Genomic DNA, 25,439 nt, shown 5'->3' on the forward strand with positions numbered 1-25,439 from the left:
TTTTAAAGGCTAGATAGAATCCAGCAGTGAAACCTTCTAGTCCTGGGCATTTATTTGTGAGTAGTTTTTGATATCTAATTGAAACTTTTTACTTGTTATACATCTATTCTGATTTTCTATTTCTTCTTGAGTCTGTTTTTAGTAGTTTCTATCTTTCTACGAGTTTGCCCATTCCATCTAGGTTATCTAATTTGTTGCTATACAGTTGTTTGTAGCATTCTATTAGAAATTCAACTTAAATCTAACTTTTGAGGAACACGAGGAAGGTCCAAACTACTTATTTAGTCAGAAGCTTGATTCATTGTAAAATAAACATAATTCATAAATAAGAAGATGGCTAACATAGGTAATGGTCTTTATAATATATCCCATGTTATGATTATTTTTCTCATTTTGGATCTTTTTGCTGTTGTGTATTCAGCTCAGCATTGAGTAGAAAAACTATTCTTCTCAATTATACAGATTTCATTCTTCTTCTGACTACTTTTTAAGCTGCTGGGCCATTTTAAATTTTCTTCTTCACTCCAAAGCATGAAAGTTCTGATCATCTAGTCTCAAAATTAGAAAAAAATAGCTGAAAAGTCAAGAAATACTTGGCAAAGCTAGCAAGACGATAACTTTTTTTTTTTGAGATGGAGTTTCACTCTTGTTACCCAGGCTGGAGTGCAATGGTGCGATCTCAGCTCACCACAACCTCTGCCTCCTGGGTTCAGGCAATTCTCCTGCCTCAGCCTCCTGAGTAGCTGGGATTAAAGGCATGTGCCACCGTGCCCAGCTGATTTTTTGTATTTTTAGTAGAGATGGGGTTTCACCATGTTGACCAGGATGGTCTCAATCTCTTGACCTTGTGATCCACCCACCTCGGCCTCCCAAAGTGCTGGGATTACAGGCGTGAGCCACCACGCCCGGCCCGATGATAACTTAATCTTAAGCAAGATAGCCTGGTGGAAGTGATTCAAAAATTCACTAAGGGTGAATTCTTCAAATATTAATCATTTAAACCCAAACCAAATAATCTAGGATCCACAAACTGGGAGCAACCCTTGTGTTTACCCATCAATGACATAAACATTAATATCAAGGACATCAATAACACATACCAAAGTTGTAAAAATTGTTTCCCTATCTCCATTATAGGAGTTCCTATTACCAAATGCAGGCTGTTGGTGAAACTGATTTATGACCTGAAAGCCAAACTTGGTTTGTCATTTTCTATTTTTTCCAATGTTTTGAAAAGTTTACTGTCTACAGAAAGTTTCAAATAATAATAAAATCAAACATATGCCCATTACTAAAGTTCATTAACCGTCAGTATTTGTTTTCTCCTTTCTTCTCTATGTATAACATTCCCCTAAACACTAGAGAGTAAATTGCAAACACTACAGCTGTTCACTTCTAAAGGTCAGAAAGTATCTTCTAAGAACAAGGACATTCTCTTCCATAACCCCTATGCCATTATTACACTCAAAATATTTTTAACATTCATATGATATTATCTAGCATATACCACTTCTTCAGATTTCTCTAATCTTCTCAATAATATTTTTTCTAGTAATTGCCCCTAAATTTAACATCCAAGCAGGTATCATGGAATGCATTTAGCTGTCATGCTTAAACACCATTTATCTAAAACAGTTCCACTGCCTCTTTTCTTTTTCCTTTCTTCTGGTTCTCATGATAGTGGGTTTTTTAAAAAAAGATTTCAGACCAGTCATTTTGTAAAATGCAGTATTTTGAGACTATTCCTAGGGGAATGTGTCCATGGTATTTGGATGCATTTTATTTTATTTTATTCTTTGAGATGGAGTTTTACTTTTGTTACCCAGGGTGGAGCGCAATGGTGTGATCTCAGCTCACCACAATCTCTGTCTCCTGGGTTCAGGCAATTCTCCTGCCTCAGCCTCCTGAGTAGCTGGGATTATAGGTGCGCGCCACCATGCCCAACTTATTTTTTGTATTTTTAGTAGAGACGGGGTTTCACCATGTTGACCAGGATGGTCTCGATCTCTTGACCTCGTGATCCACCCGCCTCAGCCTCCCAAAGTGCTGGGATTACAGGCATGAGCCACCGCGCCCAAACTTTGGACATATTTTATTAGCCAACAGTCATACAAAGCCATAATTTGTAACTATAAGCAGCTGCTTAAATACATACAATAAAATAAATTTGTCATTATGCTGAATAAATATATACACTGAGAAAACAGCATACCTTGTACTGTGTCTTTCACTGGCTGGGAAGGCTGTCGAGGAGCAAGGTGGGAGTTCTCCTGAAAGATAAAAAAAAACCCAAAAAGAAAATGTAAAAAGGCATTCACTGAAATAAAAATTTCACATGAACTGTTTGACTCTTTCAATTCATTTATAGGGATCCATAACAAAAATAATAAAGTGCACACCAGAAATATTCCAAAGACACTCACTGCTGCACTATAGTAATACAAAATAAAAACCACTATAACTGCCCATAAAGGGTAAAACAGTTAAATAAATTACATCCCCATCCAATACAGACATTCCAAGAATAAGGAAGAAAGATCTCCTTATTCTCTGTATATTTTCCATTTTCCTCTCTGTATATGGTTGAGCATTCCTAATCTAAAATTACAGAATGCTTCAAAATCTGAAACATCATGAGTGTCAACACAACACTCAGAGGATTGAGTGCATTTTGAGTGCACTCAAAGGATTGGAGAATTTTGGATTTCTGGATGTGGGATGCTAAACTAGTAAGTACATGTAATGCAAATGTTACAAAATCCAAAGATATCTAAAATTGGAAACACTTCTGCTCCAAAGAATTTTGGGTAAGAGATACTCAACCTGTACTAACATAGAGATCTGTGATGGGAGGGAAATGGAAAATCTTAAGCCTTCTAAGTTGTATCATTTATATGTATGTATATAACAGATCTGCAAAAATCTTTGGTGTTATTGGTAAATATAGGAAAGGGCCTTGAAACATACACAACAAACCATCATCAGTGATTACTTCTGAAGAATGGATAGAGAAGGAACACCCTAACTATAATTGTAAAAATATGTCATACATCCAATTTTCTATCCAGGGGTCAGCAAACTACAGTGTACAGACCAAATTTGGACCACCTCTTGTTTTTGAAAATAAAGTTTTACTAAAACACAGTCATGCTCTTTTCTTTCCATAATCCCTGTGGCTGCTTTTCCACTACAGCAGGAGAACTGAATAGCTTTTGCAGAGACTGTACGCCCTGCAAAGGCTAAAACATCTACTATCTGGCCCTTTACAGAAAAAGTTTATCAACCCTTGTTAATTATGTAATTTAATGAAAAATGAGGAAAGTATGTCCTGGGGGTACTAGGGCAGGATCAAACCATTTTCTTTTTCTTTTTCTGTAATCATTGCACTTTTCTCGAGTTAAGATACACAAAAGGAATTAATATACATTAATGTAATTAATATTATATGTCTACACTTCAGCTATAAGTTCACTGCTTCCCAAGTTAATTATATTCATCCTTCAGAGAACTGAGATTTATTCTTTTAAACATCTGGTCCTTTCAGTTAAACAACTGTCACTTATCTATGGTACCAACTTTGACATAAAAAAACATTACTAACAACAATCAAATCCTGACCAAAGCAATTTTTTTTTTGAGACAGAGTCTTTCTCTGAAGCCCAGGCTGGATTGCAGTGGCTTGATCATAGTTTACTGCAGCCTTAAACTCCCAGGCTCAAGCAATTCTCCCATCTCAGCCTCCTGAGTAGCTGGGACTACAGGAGTGTGCCACCATACCTGGATAATTTTTAAATTTTTTTGGAGATACAAGGTCTCACTATGTTGCCTAGGCTGGTCTCCAACTCCTGGGGCTTAAGTGATTCCTCCTGCCTTGGCCTCCCAAAGTGCTGGGATGATAGGTGTGAGCCACTGTGCCCAGCCATAATTCTGATCTTAGAGAAGAAAACTGTCTTGTTCAATTGAAAACAGGTTTCAAAGTGTGCTAGAAAATCTGCAAATCATTGTAAAATCTAGTGAGAATAAAGGCCTGGAAACTTTTGGCCATTCACTTTTGGATTTTCCATTCTTCAGTCAGGATTGTGAGATATGTAAGATTTGCATTTTATTCACAGGTAAAGTATAAGAAAATGAACACCATTAACCCTTTGTTAGAAATCCCACCTCCAATTCCAAAGGAAAGCTACAAATATCTAGAAACAGAACAAACCACCATTATAATGACTAATGCTTCTAAAGCTAGCTCTCATAGAATTTTAACTCTTCTCAGATAGTTCGTGCAGTTGAAAAGTTTCATTGTATTTTTAGTCTCCCTTTTTTCCTTAGCATGACATTACTTCTACTTAGTAAATAGGTTCCACCTGGATTTCTTTTTCAACCAACAGAGACCTCGAGTCCTTTTACCAACTACCACAGAAACAACAATAGTCCACTTATCTGTGATTTCACTTTCCATAGTTTCAGCCATAATCAACCACCACCCCAAAATGGGTGGATATAACACAATAAGATATTTTGAGAGGGAAGCCACATTCACATGACTTATATTATATTGCTACAATTGTTCTATTTTATTATTGTTGTAGTTAATCTCTTACTGTGCCTAATTTATAAATTGAACTTTATCACAGGTATATATGCATAGGAAAAAACAGTACTATATACAGGGTTAAGTACTATTTGTGGTCTCAGGCATCCACTGGGTGTCTTGGAACATATCTTCTACAGACAAGGGAGGACTACTCTACCTCTTGGCTTCATGATGATTATTGTCTTCTATTTCAAAAAATTTTTTATTCATTCATTCATTCATTTAAAAGAAGAGGTAAGGTCTTTCTCTGTCAACCAGGCTGGAGTGCAGTGGTGCAATCACAGCTCACTGCAGCCTTGACCTCCTGGGCTCGAGTGACCCCTGCCCCAGACTTAGACTCCTGAATAGCTGGGCCTAGAGGTGTATGCCACCACATGTGACTAATTCTTTAAATTTTTATTTTTTGTAGAGACAGGGTCTTGCTATGTCATCCAGGCTGGTCTCAAACTCTTGGTGTCAAATTATCCTCCCTCCTCTGACTTCCAAAGTGCTGGGATCATAGGTGTGAGTCCCTGTGCCTGGCCTAAACTTGTTACTGAAGTAAAATATAACATACTGAAAAGAACCTTCTGATACGCAACCAAAGTCCTATTACAATTGCATATTCTCTTTCAGTGACCTCTTTGCTTATTTTAGTTACTGTTTTATGAGTTTTCTTATCTACATTAAAGATTCTGAATTAATTCATCCCTAACTTTTACTTGCTGTTTTCTTCATATTACCTCTTATTATCACACTCTTGAGTAAAATTGTTAATCTCTTAACAAGTTTATATTTCTTTATTCCTTGGATTACAGTTTTATATACATTCATGAAAAATTTAATATTATTTCTGTATCCTCCAAAGTTCATTTTCTTAAAAGTAGAGACACTGCCTTTTTGTTCTTATTTACTATGTCATCTCAAGCTGGATGGATTACTTACTTTTTGCATAGCTCTCTTTGACACTTTGGAAATTTCAATATGTTGAAGATTCTGTGAAACCTCAGCAATGCTTTTATGTCTTAATAATGCATTTTTCCTTTAAAAAAAGAAAGATATAGTCAATACATACTAGATAGAGGTTATACACAGTTAAATTCAAATGGAACGAGAATCTAAGAAATATGAAATACAATTTAGATAAAGGCCGGTTATCTTAGGGTTGGTCTGGATTTATAACAAAACAAGACACCCCAGAATTTTCAAAAGTAACAAATTCAACTAGTTGTGAACAATGAAAAAACGAGCAATGGGGAAAGGATTCCCTGTTTAATAAATGGTGTTAGGATAACTGGCAAACTATATGCAGAAAGCAGAAACTGGACCCCTTCCTGACACCTTACACTAAAATTAACTCCAGATGGATTAAAGACTTAAATATAAGACCTGACATTATAAAAACCCTAGAGGAAAATCTAGGCAAAACGATACAGGACATAGGAGTAGGCAAGGACTTTATGAACAAAACACCAAAAGCATTGGCAACAAAAGCCAAAATAGACAAATGGGACCTAATCAAACTCCACAGCTTCTGCACGGCAAAAGAAACAGTCACTAGAGTGAATTGGCAACCAACAGAATGGGAAAAAATCTTTGCAGTTTACCAATCTGACAAAGGGCTGATATCCAGAATTTACAAAGAACTCAAACATATTTACAGGAAAAAAACAAACAAGCCCATTCAAAAATGGGCAAAGGATATGAACAGATACTTTTCAAAAGAAGACATACATGAGGCCAACAAACTTATGAAAAAAGGCTCATCATCACTGGTCATTAGAGAGATGCAAATCAAAACCACATTGAGATACCATCTCATGCCAGTTAGAATGGCGATCATTAAAAATCTGAAGACAACAGATGCTGGAGAGGATGTGGAGAAATAGGAACACTTTTACACTGTTGGTGGGAGTGTAAATTAGTTCAACCATTGTGGAAGACAGTGTGGCGATTCCTCAAGGCCTTAGAAATAGAAATTCCATTTGACCCAGCAATCGCATTACTGGGTATATATCCAAAGGACTATAAATCGTTCTACTATAAGGACACAGGCACATGAATGTTCATTGCTGCACTGTTTACTATAGCAAAGACCTGGAACCAACCCAAATGCTCATCCACAATAGACTGGATTGGGGAAATGTGCCACATATACACCATGGAATATTATGCAGCAATCAGAAATGATTAGTTTGTGTCCTTTGTAGAGACATGGGTGAATTTGGAGAACATCATTCTCAGCAAACTGACACAAGAACAGAAAATAAAATACCGCATATTCTCGCTCATAGGCGAGAACACATGGACACAGGGAAGGGAGTACTACACACTGGGGTCTACTGTGGTGAATAGGGGAGGGACAGTGGGTGGGGGTAAGGGGGCAGGGATAGCCTGGGGAGAAATGCCAAATGTGGGTGAAGGGGAAGACGGCAGCAAAACACACTGCCATGTGTGTTCCTATGCAACTATCTTGCATGATCTGCACATGTACCCCAAAACCTAAAAATGCAATTTAAAAAAATATAAAAAAAAACAAAAAAAGAAAAGCATCAAGGGAAATTTTAAAAGCTGAAACTCTAAGCTTGTTGCATAAAAGGCCTAGTTCTTGGAGCCCTCATGTGGACAGTACAGAAGGGCTCTGTGAAGTAGAAAATCAACACTATACAGTCACACAATGTTTCATTCAATGAAAAACACACACATGACAATGGCCCCATAGGTTATAATATGGAAATAGAAACCTTATACATGACACTTGATATATTGGCTTTACAGATCAAGTAGGAGAAATGACTGATATCCAGTAACAATGCTGGGACATTAGCTTTTCCAAATGAAAGAAATGCATACTATCTAGGTTTTGGTAGGCACACTCCGATGTTAGTACAATAAAAATTGCCTAACAACGTATTTCTCAGGATGTAGCCCTGTTGTTAAGAAAACGTGACTACATATTTCCTAGATAATATAAAGATTGTCAGATGCTCCTATTTAGGAACTCCAATAGTTGGCTTCTCTAATTCAGACGTAAGGATAGCTATTAGTTTAACAAATTGTATGGACAAAGATGACTGGACTGTGGTTGAAACATATCTTTTATCAGAACTAGAACTGTACAAGCAACTCCTTTGATTCTTCAAGCTCTTACCTTCTCCTCTTGGCTGATCTGGTATGAAGGTCCTCTAATTCATCAGATTCAGTGCTGCCTGACACTGGTCTATGAGCACTTGATGAAAAAGACACAGAAAGAAGTGGTGATTTGTTCTATTGTGTCATGGAGTCATCACTGAAAAAAATCTGTAGGAAGGACACCAGCCAGCTTCTGAGAATTCACAAGCCCTAAGCTGTTGTAAAGATTTCCAAGTGTCTTTGGGATAGAGTCAATATACCAGTGGAATAGATTAATTGAATATGAAACAGAGAATTACCATCTCACTATCTTTATTCCCTCCCTCACCTAACCTAAGAAGTATTCCCTACAATTCCAAAATTCAGAGACAATACCATATATATATATAGGTCTTGATAAAATAATTTTAAAGTTAAATTAATAACCATCAAACTTACAGTCTCAAAATTTCCTCCAGAAACTCTGCTAGGTATGCTGAATCCTCTGTTAAACACACCATGTGCAGCAAATCTGTTACCTGAAGATTTTAGAACATTACTAGACAGATGCCCTCTGAAAGCATCTAGGGCTTATTCCCATGGCACTAAGCTAGATACTTGACTCCTCCACTACTTGTTCCATATCATTGGGACTTTCATTTATTGAAGGACATTGCAGACACATTTCCAGACAAAGAAATACCTGAAGCTGGCACCTTGAGAGAAAAAAAGTACTTGGTCTACTTTGGACATAACTTAACAAAAAGCTCCTTCCTTAAGCATAGATCTATTTATAAAGGAACAACAAAAAAGGAGAAGAGCCAGTACCTTTTCTAAAAACTGATATAGGCTGGGCACGGTGACTCCTGCCTGTAATCCCAGCAGTTTAGGAGGCCGATGTGAGCAGATCACCTGAGGTCGGGAGTTTGAGACCAGCCTGACAAACATGGAGAAACCCTGTCTCTACTAAAAATACAAAATAAGCTGGGTGTGGTGGCACATGCCTGTAATCCCAGCTACTAGGGAGGCTGACGCAGGAGAATTGCTTGAACCCAGGAGGCAGAGGTTGAGGTGAGCTGAGAACATGCCATTGCATTCCACCCTGGGCAATAAGAGCAAAATTCTGTCTCAAAAACAAAATAACAACAAAAAAACCTGATATAGTTATTAAATAAATAGGTGATTTGAGCTGCATATTACATCAAAAAAATTGGCTACAAAAGCATATTTATGCAATTGGCAATACTTTTTTTTATTTTGTTTTTTAAGACAGGGTCTTGCTGTGTTGCCCATGCTAGAATGCAGTGAGTGCAGTGCTGGGATCATAGCTCACAGTAATCTTGAACTCCTGGGCTCAAGTGATCTTCCTGCCTCAGCCTCCCAAGTAGCTAGGACTATAGGTGTACACCACCATGCCCACCTAATAAAAAAAAATTGGTAGAGACAGGGTCTCACTATGTTACCCAGGCTGGCCTCAAACCGCTGGCTTCAAGCAGTTCTTCTGCTTTGGCTTCTCAAGGTGCTGGGATTACAGGCATGAGCCACCGTGTCATAAACAATCTATTTTAAACTGATACAAGCTCATCTCATAGCTCTATTTTGGAGTAATGATTTTTAAGAAATGGTAGTTACTTACTCTCTAACTTTGTCTTCCTTAACCAGTTTTTTTCCTAGATTCTGTTGAAGATTTTTGCTAGTTTTTAAGAGATTACTTTTTACTTGATTTAAGCAGCTCACCTAAAAACACAAAGTTATTACATAGGAGAATAATGTTACTTGCCATTCTTTCTAATTTCTTTCACAGTTGACTAAAGCCCTAAGAAGAGAAATACACTCCTTTACACATTTCTCTATTCTGTCATTTGAATAGAAAATAGTGATGTGAATATTCTTTTTTTATAAGTTTAAAAAGAACATGGTAAAAGTCATTTTGAGAGCAAGTGGGCATGGATTAAAGAAGCCTGTGGCTACAAGGTGTCTTAAAAGAAATGTTCCGCAAAGCAGTGATTAAGAAGCCTAAATATCATAAACAAATCCTCCTGTTTGCTTTAGAGAAGGAGCTCCATGATGGCCACTGAACATGAATAAAATAATAATGACACAGTCTAAAACAGTGATTTCCAAGACCCCCAGTGCATAAGAATTATTCAGGGGGCTTTTTCAAAGTACCAATCACAGAGATCTGTTTCAGTTTTTTTGGAGAGAGCAAGGCATCAATATCAGTATTTTTTTTTAATATTGTAGATGATTCTTAAGTACAGCCAGGGTTAAAAACCATGAGCTTAATCATGCAGCTAACACACAGCTCACATGAGAAAAGCCTTTTCATTAGGAGAGAATTACATGTAATTATCTCCACTCAACCCATCTTTTTGATTTATGCCTTACCAGTTCACCATCTCCACCTTCTGAGATCTGGAACTGTACTTAATCCCTTGCTCATCTTACCATTTTGAATCACATGTGGCATAACAGATTTTTCCAAGACATTAACCAAATTCACCAACAACCAACCAAACACTATATCCATGACAAACAATACCCAGACTCTCTTACTTCTAATTCCTTGGTGCCTTTTGATTTTAGGAACATTTTAATAGTTGAGATAATGTTTCAAGCACATGAATACAATGTGATTTCTTCTGTGGTCACAGTCTTTTGGTAATTTTCACATATATATGATAGTAGCTCTTCTTCAGTTTTAAAATCTGTGAAAAACAAAATAAAATGGATTAATCACATCTTGCTCAAGTCCTTTATTATTTAGGCCAGTAGTTGTCAACTGGGGGAAATATTTCCTTGCAGGGAACGCTTGGCTATGTATGGATTGTCATGATTGATGGTGGTGGGGTGTGTGTGGGGGGTGGGGGGATGGGGGAGTTAGCTGCTGGCATCCAGGATGTAGAAGCCAGGGATGCTGTTAAACATCCTACAATGCACAGGACAGCCCCATGGTAAAGAATTATCTGATCTAAAATGTCAATATTCCAGAGGCTGAGAAAGTACAGAGGTAAGTGATTAACTTAATTTAATTTTATTTTATTTGAGACAGGGTCTCCCTCTGTCACCCAGGCTGGAGTGCAGTGGCACAATCTAGGCTCACCACAACCTCCACCTTGCAGGCTCAAATGATCGTCCCACTTCAGCCTCTGGAGTAGCTGGGACCACAAGCATGTGCCATCATGCCTGGCTAATTTTCTGTATTTTGGTAGAGACAGGGTTTCACCATGTTGCTTAGGCTAGTCTTGAACTCCTGGACTCAAGCCATCTGCCTGCCTTGGCCTCCCAAAGTCCTGGGATTACAGGCATGAGCCACCATGCCCAGCCAAGTGATTAGTTTTAAGGCTCTGCAAACCAAGTGGAAGTGTTAAAAATTTAAAGGTAGGAAGAAACAGAACTGTCTTTGGTCATATGACATAATTAGAAAATCTGAAAGAACCAACAACAAAACTCCTGGAACTAACAGGTGATTATAGCAAACATGCAGGACACAAGGTTAATAAATGAAAGTCCATTGCTTTCCCACATACCAGCAATGTACAAGCAGAATTTAAAAACACATTACCATTTAAATTAGCACCCCCATAAATATGAAATACCTAGGTGTTAAATCTAACAAAATTTGTATAAGATCTAAATGAGGAAAACTACAAAATTCTATTAACAAAATCAAATAAGTAAATGGAGAGATAGTCCATGTTCACAGCAAGGAAGACTCAATACTGTCAAGATTTCATATCCCCGATTTGATCTATAGATTCCATGGAATCCCTATCAAATTAGTTATTTTCTGCATATTGACAACCTGATTCTAAAGTTTATAAGAAAAGGCAAAAGACCCAGAATAACTAATTCAATACTGAAGGAGAACAAAGTTGGAAGACTGATAGTACCGAACTTCAGGACTTAGTACAAAGCTATAGTAATCAAGACAGTTTGTGTGGTATTCGTGAAAGAAGAGACAGATCAATTTAACAGGAGAGCCCAGAAATAATAGACCTACATAAGTATAGGTCAATAGTCAACTGATTTTTTTTTGACACAGCGTCTTGCTCTCAGCTCACAGCAACCTCTGCCTTCCTGGTTCAAGCAATTCTCATGCCTCAGCAACCAGAGTATCTGGGACTACAGGCACATGCCACCACACCCAGCTAATTTTTGCATTTTTAATAGAGATGGGGTTTCACCATGTTGACCAGGCTGGTCTCAAACTCCTGATCTCTGGTGATATGCCCTCAGATGATCTCAGCCTGCCTAATTTCTGAGATTACAGGTGTGAGCCATGGCATTTGCCCTCAGTTCATTTTTGATAAAGTAGTAAAGGCAATATAATAGTGGAAGACTGATATAATCATCTTCGATAAAACCAGAGAAAAGTTACTAAAAATTTTCAGTATTCATACATCAATAAACTTGATGTATGGACAGGTATAAAACCAGATGCTCAACAATTAGAGAATACACATTATTTTCAAGTACACAGGTAATATTTACAAAACTTGCCCACATATTATGTCAGTTTCAGCAAATATTAAAGAACCAGTCTTACAGACCACATTGAGCACAGTCCAAAAACATTAAAAGCTAATTATAAAACACTCCCTTATATTATGGATGTCAGAATATATTTACAAGTATCAATAAAAATAGAAAACAGCAAATATACAGTTAGTTATACTTAAAGAGAATATCATCAGACTTTACACTTAAGTGATTATTTTCGTAAAGATCACTTAAAAACAATTAACTAGCTAAAGGTCCAACTCATGAAGTAATATGAGAGAGTAAACCCCAAAAATAAAGGCAGGAAGGTAACCATAAAGAACAGAAATGAATAGAAAACAAAGCAACAGCAGTGATCAATAGAAACAAAAGATGGTTCTTTGAAAAGCCCAATGAGTATACTCCAAGAATGTGAAGAATAAAAAAGAAAAAAAAAAGAAAAGCCAAATGAGGCTGGGCGTAGTGGCTCATGCCTGTAATCTCAGCACTTTGGGAGGCCAAGACAGGTGGATCACCTGAGGTCAGGAGTTCAAGATCAGCCTGACCAATATAATGAAACCCCATCTCTACTAAAAACACAAAAATTAGCTGGATGTGGTAGAATGCACCTGTAATCCCAGCTACTCGGGAGGCTGAGACAGGAGAATCGCTTGAACCAGGGAAACAGAGGTTGTGGTGAGCTTATATCTCTCCAGTGCACTCCAGCCGGGGAAATAAGAGCAAATCTCTGTCTCAAAAAAAAGCCAAATAACACAGAAAACTCTATAGCAAGATTAAGTAATGAGAGAGAGAGAGAGAGAGAGAGAGAGAGAGAGAGAGAAGGTATAAATATTAGACATAAAAAAGCAGGAATTCAAATTACTATTAGAAGTGAGGTCTAGTTTTGTTTCCATAAAGGTATCCAGTTGTTCCTGCATCATTTATTGAAAAGATTATTTTTCCCATGGAATTATTGGGGCCCCTTTGTAAAAAATTCTTTTACCACTATTGTGCAGGTTTATTTCTGACAGAATCTAGACCAGAATTAATGATCCTGCCACACTGTCTTCAGTACTGTTTTCTTCTGCCTTCCCTTGTATTATCATCCACATGTCACACACTTTTACTAGCCCATTAAAGGTGTTCTGTCCCATTCTAACTCAATATCATCTATGATTCTTACATTCCACAGGAAAAAAAACCATTAAAGAAGAATAAAACTTTCCAGAATTTTCAAAAGCACACAGAAATGACATCAAAACACAGCATAATTCAATTTATTTATTTTTTTAAAGGAAAGAAGACCAGGCATGGTGGCTCACACCTATAATCCCAGCACTTTGGGAGACTAAGGTGGTGGATCATGAGGTCAGGAAATCTAGACCATCCTGGCTAACATGGTAAAACCCTGTCTCTACTAAAAATACAAAAAACTAGCCAGGCTTGGTGGTATGTGCCTGTAATCCCAGCTACTGGGGAGGCTGAGGCAAAGAATCACTTGAGCCTAGGAGGTGGAGGTTACAGTAAATGGAGATTGAGCCATTGCCTGGTGACAGAGTGAGACTCCATCTCAAAAAAAAAAGCAAACAAATAAATAGAAAAATAGAAGCTGCTCTTTTAAATTATTCCCACTTTTGAAAGATGTCACCTAACCTAGCCCTAGATGACTCATAAACCCTTTCTCTTCTCCCTTTATTCACAAATGTAAAACTTCTTTCACCATCTGTCCTATGTTCAAGCCATGGCCCTTTTGCTTGGTGACCCGGCTTATGTGAATTCTTCATCTGGAATGCTCCTTTACCTTTCTGCCTTCTAACTCTGCCCATGCCTGGAAGTCTAGCCTGGACTCCAGTGGTTCCTAGAAGCCTTGGCAGTTATCCAGCCCTCATCTTCCCTAGTTTGGTCTTTGCTTCCCAAATGGGCTTGTTATTTTCTTAGACTTTTGGCTCTCTTATTAGTTATATACATATGTGTATATGTATATTTGTTTATTAGTTCATTTTGTAGCTAGATTATACATCTGAGAATAGGACATTATATTATTTACTGTATTCAACATAATAACTTTTGGGGCATGTAGCAGATAGCCAATAAACTAAGGGGTATGACTAAAATTTATCCTTAAAAAAGAGGGATATAAAACAGTAATTATAGGCTAAGTGGAATACCTTTAGGTTTAGAACTTATTACTGTTCTTCCTCTATCTTCCAATTTATCTGCTGTTCTCCTATTGGCTATCTTTTGGGTTCCTTTCTCCACAGCCACATCTGGACTGCCATCTGGATGTAACTTCTGGGTCTTCACAGTCAGCCTTGCAACATTCAGCATCTTTAAGGAATGGCACATGGTATTCATCTTCTGTCTCACTGGAGTACGAGGGACACCTCCTACCAAAACATCAGAGGAGGGAAAGTAAATTACCTTCCACTTTTGTGGAATCAAGAATGACTTTAATTCAGATTACTGTGAAAGAATATCAAAATTAAAAATTAAAAAAAGAATATCAAAGTGAAACATAAAGCATATTCCTCCAGAATGATTTGACTTGGGAAGTTGTTGCATCTCTTTCTGCCCACACACAAATAGAAAGAGAACTTTTCTTTTAACTGAGTTCTAGGAACTAAACATCTCAATGTAATTGGGTTTTTTTTCTCCATAAGGCAAATGCCAAACGACTTATTTTGGTGTTACCCAGTGGCCACAGGAGTATAATGAAACTTTTCTGAATGGCAATTTAGCAGTTTACATAAAGAGCCAGTTTTCACACCCTGACACAATAACTTGTTTTTAGAAACTTCTGCTAAGGTAATTAATTAAAAAACAAATTATATATGGCCAGGCACAGTGGCTAATGCCTGTAATCCCAACACTTTGGGAGGCCTAGGCAGGTGGATCACAAGGTCAAGAGTTCAAGACCAGCTTGGCCAATATGGTGAAACACCATCTCTACTAAAAATACAAAAATTAGCAGGGCATGGTGGGGCGTTGCCTGTAGTCCCAGCTACTCGGGAGGCTGAGGCATGAGAATCGCTTGAACCTGAGAGGCAGGGGCTGCAGTTGCAGTGAGCCAAGATCATGGCCCTGCCCTCCAGCCTGGGTGACACAGTGAGACTCTGTCTCAAAAAAATAAATAAATAAAATTATATGCATAATGTATACTATGGTATTATTTATAAGGATGAAAACTGAAAACAATCTTAATGTTCAATGATATAAGAATTTTGTAGACTTAATTAAGCAATGAGGTAAAATAATATCTAAAAAGGCAAGGTAGAAGAAGAAAAAATACTTCTAAGCAGAACACAAAGTTGTATTTGAATTTCTATCGTAATTAAAAATGAAAGTTTATTCATTAGACAGGTAAGACTGGGTGCTTTAAAAAATCACTATTGAACTAATATAATTATTTTAAAATGTGAAATATAAAAATTTGTTCTTCTTTATTTAATTACCACTTCAACCTCATTTCAGGGAATGCCCATCTTTTAAAATGTGCAGTCTCAAAAAAGAATGACTTAAGAGACAGCCTTTCTAGGTGCATATGTTTCTTTTTGCTGTCTTCTTGATGAGCTCCAGTGAATTCTTCACAAAATTTTTTCTGGTAGAGCTTGGCAAGGCAATGTGTTAATTCACCTTTGGTTTTGAAAAACTTTTCCTTATTAGCTGAGGCAGCCTGTAGTAACCTGTAAAATCAAGATGTCAAAAATAAAACCAAAATTCTAATTTTGCAAAATGCTTTAGAAATAAACAATACAACAATGAAATACCACTATCCTCTAAAAAGCTAACCAAAATATGTCCCCACAAGATGCCTTCAAAAATATATTTTCTTAGGAGAGAAAATATCCCTTCTCTCATTTTTTATTTGAATGAATGCAGGAACCAAACAGGTCTTGTTCACAAAATCATTAACCATTACATATAATATTGACTTTTATTAGTACGATTCTTCAAGAGTTAGGGTAGAAGTCTCATTATGGCAACTATTTCATTTCAGGCTTCCACAGTTATTTTTTACTCAGTTTCCATTTATCAAAGCACAAAGTGATGTTAATACAGTATAGTAAGTATTGCAATGACTTTGAATAATCCTTTCACATTGTAATAAACTCATTTGAGATTGATGAGAAGAGGAGGAAGTAGGGCAGGCAGGAGGGGTAATTAGTAATTAAATGCTTTTCCACCTAGAGCTAAATATCTAACATTAAAGAAATTATGAAAATGGCACAACATTCAAAATGTGTTATTTGTATTTTAGTATCTTCCATTATCTGATTTATCTGATTAAAAAGGAGAAGAAACTTATGATGACATTAGTTGAATAGGTATCACAGGGTGGAATGTGTTGAGTCTACTGGCTTCAGCCATACAGCCAATATCAAACAGATTAATCCTCCCTAAGTGCGCCAGTGCTCTGTCTCACATCCTGGAGTGCAGTGGCATGATCTCAGCTTGCTGCAACCTCCACCTCCTGAGTTCCAATAAATCTTGTGCCTCGGCCTCCTGAGTAGCTGGGATTACACATGTGTGGCACCATGCCAGGCTAATTTTTTTTTGTATTGTTAGTAGAGACAGGTTTCATCATGTTGGCCAGGCTGGTCTTGAACCCCTGACCAAGTGATCCACTGGCCTCGGCCTCCCAAAATACTGGGATTACAGGTGTAAGCCATCACATTAGGCCTGGCTTTTCTATAAAGACAATCATACTATCTTCAAACACTTCAATATTTATACCTCATAAAAATACTTAGAGATAATTTTAAACAATAACATGGGCCACATGTATAGATTAAAAACTACAAAACACTGAGGGAGATTAAAGAAAGACCTAAATAAAGGAATAGTTGCAGCATGTTTATGGATCAGAAGACTCAATATTGTTAAGGTGTCAGTTCTCCCCATTTATCTATTGTTTGATTCACTCCCAGATAATTCAACAGATTTTTGTGTGTATGGAAATTGACATGCCGATTCTAAAGTTTATATGAAAATGCAAAGTATCTAAAATAACCAAAGCAATTGTAAAAAAATACAAAGCCAAAGGTTAGAGGACTTACGCTAACTGATTTAGTGCCTAGTATTATAAAGCTACAGTAATGGTATTGCTATAATGCAATATTGAGGGTAATGTGGTATTAACACAGCTTCTGGACCCGATTCTGTCTAGAAATCAGTCTGCACAATGGTGGCCAACTGATTTTTGCCAAGGTGCCACAGTAAATCAGTGGGGAAGAATAGTCTTTTACAAATTGTGTTGGAACAATTTTATATCTGTGTGGAGAAAAATGTCAACCACACCTCTTAATAATGATTTGAGTTTCTGCTACATCGTTTACATTTCTAATACTGTTTGTCTTTTAATTGCTCAATCTTGCTATAGATTATTTTATTTGGCTCGTAAAAGAACCATCTTTTGTTTCTCTTGATCACTACTGTGTATTTGTTTTCTATTTAATTAATTTCTGTTCTTATCTTTTCCACGTTCCTTCTTTGTACTGTGGAGGTTACTCTGTTGTTTACTTCTCACGTTGGCTTCTTAGCAATTGGTTAACATTTTTCCTTACAACAATAGTCAGCAAATACATAGGTATAAATTCAGCTGCATTATTCAGGTTTGCTGTTTTCTATTTGCATTGATACTTAGTTCTAAATATTTTCTCACTTCCATAATATAAGGGAGTGTTTACTTATATTTAACTTGACAAATTTCTTTGTTAACTTTTTTTTTTGAGATGGAGTTTCACTCTTGTTACCCAGGCTGGAGTGCAATGGCATGGTCTCAGCTCACTGCAACCTCCACCTCCTGGGTTCAGGCAATTCTCCTGCCTCAGCCTCCTGAGCAGCTGGGATTACAGGCACGTGCCACCATGAACAGCTAATTTTTTGTATTTTTAGTAGAGATGGGGTTTCACCATGTTGACCAGGATGGTCTCGATCTCTTGACCTTGTAATCCACCCACCTCAGCCTCCCAAAGTGAGCCACCGTGGCACAGGCTTGAGCCACTGCACCCGGCCTCTTTGGTAACTTTTTAAGAATTTTTGGCATGTATATATTTATATGTTGCTAACATATTATCTAGCTAACATACTCTCATAATATATACTAAGCATGAGAGGGTTTTATTTTTATAACTAATTTCTAATATTATTAAATTATACTTAGAGAAAGTGGTCTGTTAAGAAAAAAATGCAGATAACTGAAAGTTGATTTTAATAATTATTACCAGAGATATAAAAAAGTTTTACCCAAATAACTCCATCAAATCTGAACTGGCACCACTGATGTTACAGAAAGGAAACCACTTTTCCACAACGGCTGGACTCCAGGGAGTGATAGAGTCAAGCTCCTGCTGCGCCCACTCTGGAACAGGAGAAGCTACTGGAGCAAAGGAACAGAGGCAGGAGAGGAAAAGCCATGCGAACCAAAGCAGAGAATTCCAAGCACTTGCTCCTCCGCTGGACTGACTGTACTCCTCCCAAGGACACATGAAGCGCATGGGTAACGTTTGTTCTCCGGCACCACAAACTGCTACAGCCCTAAGTGGTAAATAAAAAATGCTTCTGAAAAATGAACAGACACAATTCAAAGTCTTTCGTTCTTATTACTGGCTATAAATTCTCTCATTTCTGAAATGTTCCTCTAAGCAGGTTAAAAAAATATATTGTCCTATTTATTTATTTACTTTTGAGATGGAGTTTCACTGTTCTTGCCCAGGCTGGAGTGCAATGGTGGGATCTTGGCTTACTGCAACCTCCGCCTCCCAGGTTCAAGCAATTCTCCTGCCTCAGCCTCCAGAGTAGTCAGGATTATAGGCATGCGACACCCTGTCCAGCTAATTTTGTGTTTTTAGTAGAGATGGGGTTCTCCATATTGGTCAGGCTGGTCTCAAACTCTGGACCTCAGGTGATCCACCCTCCTCAGCCTCCCAAAGTACTGGTATTACAGGCTTGAGCCACTGTGCGTGGCCCTGTTCTCAAAAATGGCTTTGTACAAGAATAAATATATAGTAACAAAACTACAGAATATCACAATTCTGCTGCGCTGGCTGGGTAAATTGGAAATAGGATGATGTGGCTCTGTGTTGGGGAGTGTAAGGGCAGAAAGTGCTCTTAAAACAAGCCAGATGGAGGAGGCAGTTGGGGGAACAGTAACAGAAACTTCAGTGAACTGAGATCTATCTAAGACACCAGACAAATAAAACGTTAGACATTAATGAAGTCTTGGGGTAAAAACACAAATACTTAAAATATATTCAAACTTTTTGAGATAACCAAATTTTAGGCCTTCTTTCAGTAAGAGGATTTAGAGATAAATACACTGCCAGCTTCAAAAGGAGCTCCCAGTACAGGAAGCGTAGATCTGTTCTTGTGAAGTCATGGAGATACGCATAAATGTTAGCACATACTGACTCTGTCTAGATGGGCAAGGAACGTCTCATGGAGAATGCAGTATTTGGGCTAAGTACTAATGTGTGGAGAGAACCTCACCTAGATGGAGCATAGTGTGGAGACTGGACAATAAGCCAGCACACTGATTCATAACCTGGAAGAAACTGTGGGCCACACTAGAGCAGAGAGTACCAGTAAGATACTGCAGTTCTTCCTTTACCAAATTCCAAAATACAGTTTTCTGAGCTGCTTCCAAGACTATATACATCGTTAAGATACAGTCTGTTCTACAATACACATTTTCTGCACTACACACAATTGGTAAGTAAGTCAGTGACCTTAGTACAGAATATTACATTGCTTTCGTTGGTATGTGATCATTCCTAATGTGCTATTATTTTATACCACCAAGCAGCAGCAGCTGAATTCAAAGTGCACAAACACAACTACACACAGCAAGCCTGAGGAGCGCAGTGCTACACACTATGCCCTTTCGACCCACACTCTTCCTTGGCTGTCTGGCCACGTGCTCTTTCCTAAAAGTGCTTATGTGGTAGTTTCCCATCTTTGTCTTTGGCCCCTGTCTCCATAATACCACAGCCTCAACCCTTCCATCGTACCAGCTTCACCTGTCTTTGAAAGAATGAGGTATATTTATTATGGAGTTTACTTATGAATTTAATGTGTCTTTTAACTGAACTAGAATTTGCATTAGGATTGCATGAGTTTTTTTGTTTTTATTGAGACAAGGTCTTGCTATGTTGCCCAGACTGGTCTTGGACTCCTGGGCTCAAGCGATTTTCCCGCCTCAGTGTCTGGGGGAGCTGGGATTACAGGCACATGTCCCCACATTCAGGATTGCCTTAGTTTTTGTTACTACCAAAGATTTTTGAGAAGTCTGCCCCAACTGTAGTTTTCCTAAAGATATTATTTTTAGTGTAAGATTTTGTAGAATTCTTCAAACAAATGAAAGAAACTTCACATCACATGACAGCATAAATGCCTATAATCATCACAAAATTCAGACAAGGGCAGGAAAGGTCCATGAGAATAAATATGAGAGGATAGTTTTTTCTCAAGTCATTATATGCTAGATTGGGGGAGAAAGGCCAGAAATATCTTCCTCAGGCCTCCAAGTCCCAAGCCTCCCTTTACATGGAGAGAGAGTTACGCGCACCTCTTCCAGCAAATGTCAAGCAGGAACACCATGCTAAAAACAAGGCTGACCTCCACTGGCCACCTGGGCAGGGCTTTAGCAGGAGCCCTAGGCCCTCAGTGTCAGATGCCCTTTTTCTAGTCTCCACACCTACATGGGCAGGAGTGTTGGTGGGCCAAACACCCACCCTTCTTACCCCCCAAACTCACAGGCTCAGAAACATACCTGCCTTAAAACCACCAGGAATCAATCCCATGCTCCCATGATAGCTGCTTTTTCCTGTCATGCAAAGCCCTAGACCCCAGGCAACTCCAATCTGCCCACTGGAATTCCCTCACTGCTCCATCCATCTCCCATCCAGTCACCACAGCCCAGCTCTTCCACATGTAAAATCCTTCCACCCTGCCCTCTGCAACTCACTGACCCTCGTTAGCAAAATCCCCCATGTCCTCAATTCCATCTCCTCCTGCCCTGAACACACTGCTTCCCCTGCAGTGCTGGAGGGGACTGGCTGCTCCTCTGCCATGCACCTCTTCTACTTGGCCCTGAGGTGAGCTGGCATCTGCACTTCCCAACATCTCTCGATCTGTGATCATTCCTAATCTGCTAATGTTTTATACCACCAAGTAGCCACAGCTGAATTCGAAGCTGAGTTGTGTGCGTAAACACAACTAAACACAACAAGCCCAGGGATTATTGCAATATTTCTCACTGGTCTCCCTGTTTCTAACCCTGCTGGGGAGGGGTGGCTGCTCCCCAACCATGTCCCTCTTCCATTGGGCCCAGAGGTGAGATGGTATCCTCCCTGCCTCTTCCACATCATTCTCCCTCTACCTGCTGAAAATAATGACAAACATCCAGCTCTGAGTCTCACATCAAAGCCTATACTCTCATAGTCATCTAACAAGCCTGGATCATCCCCACTCACTCCTCAAAGGCAGTTAGCTCCTGACTCACCACCACAGTACTACTCAGTCTTAACTCTGGATGATTTCAATACACGCTTTTAAAGCTACCCATACTCTGGGCCTCTGTCCCCTCAAATTCCTTGCCTCTGGTGCCCCATGCATTGCTCTGCCTCAGTCATTTTCTCCTCGGTCACCACCCTCTATGAACTCAAGCACCCCACTCTGACCACCTCCACTGATTTCCTAGCTCTCTCCTTTGAGCACATTGGTTCCAGAAATCCTGAGACCCCACAACCCTCTACTCAGATTGCCTCTGTCCTTCTCTTGTCCTCCCTTTCCTCTTTACCCTGCCTGGTTCGATGGACAAACCCTGTAATTGCTTCCTGTTCACACTTTTGAATCCCTGACCCCTCTCCAGCTTCATCACCCTCATATGGCAAAATCCCAGCCCTGGTTAATCCAGCTCTCTGACTACTCTGCAGCTGTGCCAGCTGGTAAACATGTCTGGAGGCAGGCAAGCCCACAGAGGGACCTCGTTTTACCTTCCCAATCATCCCAGCAACTGTCCTCCATCTTCCTGCTGTCTTCACCCTCCCAACAGCTACTTCTTCCTGCCCTCTCTCCTCAGCCTCCAGCATCTCCTTAAGTAGTCATTTTCAGCTGGGTGTGTTGGCTCACGCCTATAATCCCAGCACTTTGGGAGACTGAGGTGGGTGGATCATGAGGTCAAGAGATCGAGACCATCCTGGTCAACAAGGTGAAACACCGTCTCTACTAAAAATACAAAAATTATCTGGGCATGGTGTTGCGTGCTTGTAGTCCCAGCTACTTGGGAGGTCGAGGCAGGAGAATTGTTGAATCCAGAAGGTGGAGGCTGCGGTGAGCCGAGATCGTGCCATTGCACTCCAGTCTGGGTAACAAGAGTGAAACTCTGTCTCAAAAAAAAAAGTATTCATTTTCAGTTGATGGCACGACTTCCTAAAGTTCACTAAAAAACCCAGAAGCAATTAGAAGAGACCCCACACACTCACACCATGTCACTCACCTCGGCATCCCAGCCTTCCCCCAGATGTCACAGATGAACTGTGCTTGTTCCCAACACCGACCCGTCCACTTGCACTTTCTCAGAGCCCTCTAACCAACAATTCTCTCCAGCCCCTGCATTAATTTTTACCATATTATCCCATCAGCATGCAAAGTAGGCTATTATTATTCCTAAAAATCAAAAATGAAAACCTTGACCCCTCTTCCCTCTCTAGCTACTGTCATTACTCTAACTTCTTTTAGATCAAAACTACTCAAAATAATGTTCTACACTTGCTGTTTTCCTCTTTTCAGTCTCTCCTGAGCCTATTCTCACTCACGTTTCTCCCTCACAACTCCACCGAAACTGGAATCACAAGCATCCACGTTGCTCAGTTGAATGTCAGCATGAGCCTTCATCTTCCTTGACCTATCCGTAGTAAATAACCCAGCCAAGCACTTCCTCTCTTCACTTGGCTTTCAGCACAGCACATTCCTGTTTTCTTTACCTCAGGGACTGTCCCCTTTTTGTTTCCGTTGCTGGTTTCTCTTTCCTTATCCCCCAAACTGCTTAACACTGGGGTGCAGTGGTTAGTGGTTAGTCTTTAATCCCCTTCTCTTTCCTGTCTTTGCCTACCCCCATGGTGATCTTAATCCATCTCATGGCTTTAAACATAACTGATGACTCCCATCATCTCCAGTCCAGACACATCTCTCAACTCAAACATGCAGAGTTGATGCCTACTCAGTACCATATTAGATGCCTAATGAACAACTCAAACTTAACATGCCCCAAACAAATCCTCTAGTCCTCACCTCCCCAGCCCCTGCTTCTCCCACAGCCTTCCCCATCTCAGAAGGAAACTGCTTTCCACTAGTAGCTTAGCCCAAAAGTCTCTGGAGTCGTTTTCAGTTTCCCTATATCTCACTCTAGACATTTAATCTAACAGCTAGTTTTGTTGGCTTTACCTTCAAAATATATCCAAAAGCTCCAACTACTTTTAACCACCTGCATTTCCCACCATGTCTTGCCTGGATTACTGCAAAATTTTTGACTCACCTCCCTGCTTCTATTCCTGTCTCTGTATGGTCAATTCTCAATATGGCAGCCAGAGTAATGCTGTTAAAACCTAAGTCAGATTGTGTCACTGCAGACACTCCCCCAAAGGCTTCATCTCTCACTCAGAGAAAAAGCAAAGTCTTTTCAATGGCCTGTAAAGCCCTGGCCAGTTTGGTCTGCTGCTGGTTCTCTGACCTCACCTCATCATACTCTCTCCTTGCTCCTTTCACAGGCTTCCTTACCACTCCTCTAATACCCTCTGAGCCTTGGCACTTGCTGTTGCCTCTGCCAGCAACTCCCTGCCATCACTTCCTTCATGCCTTTGCTCAGGTATTATTTTTTCAGCAAGGCTTTCTCTGACCACCCTCCATAAAATTGCAACCCTCCCTACCCTGACATCATTCCTTTGTTCCTACTTTATTGCTATAGCTGCTATCTCTTTAGAATAAACCGTAGTTTTCCTGACTTATTGCTTTGTCTCCCCTGGCTAGATGGTCAGCTCCATGGGAAGAGATCTTTGTCTGTTTTGTTCTCTAATATAGTCCCAGTATCCTGAACACTGCCTGACATATACAGTAGGTACTCAAATCTGTTGAATACACGAATTAAAGAAATAACAAGTTGATTATATACATATAATTAAACCTATCTAGCATAAATAAGTTTGTACTACTAATATGACACAAACCTTATTTATGCTAGGTAGATTTAGTAGTAACGGTGCATGTAGTTACTATAACGCTAGTGGTAACAATGCAATGCAGGCTGGATAGAATCACTACAGTTTTACATGCAGCACTTATTCAAAATATTAAAAACCATGACTTTGATTTCAGATTGGCTTCATGGAAACTGCGGCCTCCTCAGAAGTACTTCAGGAATTCTATAAAAATAACAATTTAAACTGCCTAAAGTATTACAGCTTTCTTTTATCTCTGTTATAACATATTGGGGGGTCTACTAACTGCACAGTGAAAAAGTCCTGATGCTGGAAAAGATTACAAACCACCCCAGACTATGCTAGTTACTGGTTCAGGCGCTTACCAGCAGAAGTGGTATCTGCAAGTGAATCATGAGTCTGATTCAACGCACCATCCACAACATCTGAGAAAAGGGAAGCTGTGTCCTGGGGGCTGTTGGCCACGGCCATCTGGAGAACATGCCTTTGAAACTCAGCCTCCTTAGTGTGGAACACTGAGGATCATAGCATTGGCAGAGAGCAGGGAAATAACTCCAGTGACGGGGCCAGCCTTCACCAGGGTCCACATCAGCAACCTATGTGAGAAGTCCTAATGATTTGGGAATATTACTGTCAATATGCCTAAAGAAGAATGTAGTGTCATAAAAGACAGAATAACCATTTTCCTAAGGATTAATAACGTGAGAACTATGAAAAAGATAGACTTGATAATTATTAGAGGTAGAGCAGTCCTAGTAAAGATTAGGACTCTTTATTAATGATCTAATCTTTCCATTAACAAGTAAATAAAACCTGATATTACCAGGACTATTTGCTAGGTATTTACTAGGTGCTCACTGAATCCTCACACTTGCCTTGAGGCAAAAATAAGTATTATTCCCATTTTATAAAGGAGGGATTGAGGCTGAGGCAAAAGTAACCTGTTTAAGGCCTCCTGCTTAGTAAGAGAAGAAGCCAAGCATATGTGACTTTGAAAACCAATCACTTAAGCATGAGGCAGAAATTCCACTTGAGGGATTTATCCAGAACATACAGCAGGCAGC

General features: G+C 39.1%; 1 pseudogene; it reads right to left on the reverse strand.

Annotated features, from left to right (window-relative positions):
• LOC100386298 (treslin-like) overlaps nucleotides 1-25,439 on the reverse strand; it is a 61,333-nt pseudogene that overhangs the window by 25,926 nt on the left and 9,968 nt on the right.

The sequence above is a fragment of the Callithrix jacchus genome, chromosome 22 (assembly GCF_049354715.1).
Source record: "Callithrix jacchus isolate 240 chromosome 22, calJac240_pri, whole genome shotgun sequence".
NCBI lineage: Eukaryota > Metazoa > Chordata > Mammalia > Primates > Cebidae > Callithrix > Callithrix jacchus.